This window comes from Triticum aestivum, chromosome 5B (genome assembly GCF_018294505.1).
Source record: "Triticum aestivum cultivar Chinese Spring chromosome 5B, IWGSC CS RefSeq v2.1, whole genome shotgun sequence".
In the NCBI taxonomy this organism is placed as follows: domain Eukaryota; kingdom Viridiplantae; phylum Streptophyta; class Magnoliopsida; order Poales; family Poaceae; genus Triticum; species Triticum aestivum.
The window spans coordinates 525,330,010-525,332,300 of NC_057807.1; positions in this window are offsets into that span (position 1 = coordinate 525,330,010).

A 2,291-nucleotide genomic window follows, 5' to 3' on the forward strand; every position below is an offset into this window, starting at 1 on the left:
CCTCTCCTCTCCGCAGCAGCAGCAGCGTAGTACCACCACCGCGCCGCCGCCCTACACCGCCGCCGCCGCCCCTCACCAGCACCGCCGCCGCCACTTGCCGCCGCCACACGCCGCCGCCGCCGGAGCCCCTCGCCTCTTCGAGGTACTAGCCCCGCGCCGCGTCACCTTTTCTTTTCCGTTCCGATTCCGTTCTGGTTTCTAGATCGGTTTTTCGTTTCGGTTTTCTTTCCGAAACACTAGATCGGTTTTTCTCGCCAGTTTTTCTTTCCGGTTTTGTTTAGCAAGCGTTCGCCGGACCGTTCGTCCTAACGAACGTGATCACCAGTTTGCTTAGGTTAATGGACTCCATTCGTTCAACCGTTCATCGTTTTCTTTCTCATCGGATTTATTCCGCTATTTTTCTGATAGCGATTTCAGATCCGATTTTCTTTCTAGTCTATCTTCTCGCTCGTTTTTCGGAATCAGGTGATTCAAGCGCCTGGAGTTTCGTTTTGAAACCGCCGTTCCGACTAGTCAACTTAAACGAAGTTTTGCTACTGTAAAATTTGACTTAGTTTCAACTTGCTATAACCGAGTTGTTTTCTTTCGTCGTTTGACTTTCGTTGCTTTATTTGATTTGATTCTTTTTGCAACCAGGGTTCTTAGGTTGAACTTTCTGGTTAGATCTTCTATTCGAGATTTACCTGTGCATTAGATGAGTACTTATTGCATGCTTGTTGTTTGTCTGCGATAGATCACCCGGAGTGCGCCGCTTGTTACTTCGAGTCTCTAGGTTTCGCGGATCATCAGCAAGGCAAGTAACACTTGATCATACCTTTACTACCACCCAGTTTTTATGCATTAGATCAATCCTCAAACACTTGCATGATTAGGATCTAAATAAATTGTGGGATGGGAAGTAGATTGAGGTAGTACCTATTACCTGTTTTACTTATGAAACCTTTGGGAGTTACTTCTACGTTTGCTTATTATGCTATGCTATGCTAGTAGACGTGGATTGGGTGAGTGTATTCCATGACAGATGTGAGATTGTTAAACTAATGGTTTATTTAAGGTGGCAACCTAAACACACATCTGGGTGGATTGAGGCACCTGGTTTCTATCAGGACTTGCCTGTATTTCTTTGGACCGCCACCCAGGCTCAAAGGGATCATAAGATCATTCATGCTAGTAACTTCCGTGTGCAGCCACAAGCCATTATGGGCTCTGGCATAGTTGATTAAGTCGTGTGAAGTCTTACAGTGGTAGACTAGCTGATGTAGGGTTTGTAGGTGGTACGGTCTACCCATCGTAAGGTGCAAACGCTTCCGAAAGACTATGTCTCGGTCATCCGTATCTCAAACACCATGTAGTGCGAGAAACCAAACGGAGGCAATCGAGTCTTGTGGGGAAAAGTGCGCAAACCTCTGCAGAGTGTACAAACTAATCATGATTAGCCGTGTCCCCGGTTATGGACATCTTGAGTATCTAGTACTTGAATATCATGTGAATCTCAACATGTTACTCTAATTAATATTGTTGGGTTTTTAATGAGTACTTTTAATTGGGATTGAGGATGCTGTCAACCATTCTCAATGTTTAACAACCACCATGATAGTTAAACAAATTTATTCCTTTGCAGTAGGGAAAAACTGGCTTTATGCAAAACTGTAACCGTAGAGCTTTTCCACCAGCCACATATGCATGTAGTATAGGCTTATCATTCATTATTCTCTATGTGTTACATTGCCAGCATATTCCATGTGCTGACCCGTTTTCGGGCTGCAACTTTCATGTTGCAGACTTTTCAGACGACGAGTAAGGTGCTTTTAGGTCGTGGTTCTATACTCAGTGATGCCGCTGGAGTTGATGGACTCACTTATCTTCCAAGTCTTCCGCTGTTATCGTTATTAGATGGCCTTAAGCCATATTTATTGTAATAAGTCCTCTTCTGGACAAACGATGTAATAAGTGTGTGGTTGCTACTCTGTTATAAATCCTTCGAAGTACTGTGTGGTGTCAGCATTACTGATCTAGGGATGACACCTGAGCACAGAGACTTGATCCATTCGGGTCGAGTCGCTACAGAGATGGTATCAGAGCACACGCTGACTGTAGGACACGACCACTAAGTTAAAGCCATAGATCACTACTCTCTTCCCATTTTCTAACTCCTCATCTTTTCTACTCTTTTAGGATGAAGGACGCAAAGATCAAGTACGCCCAACCAGATGAAGGCACACCTTTTGGATTTCACTTGAAGGAAGTCACCAAGTACCTGAACATTGGAGTACCAAGTTTCACCGGGACTT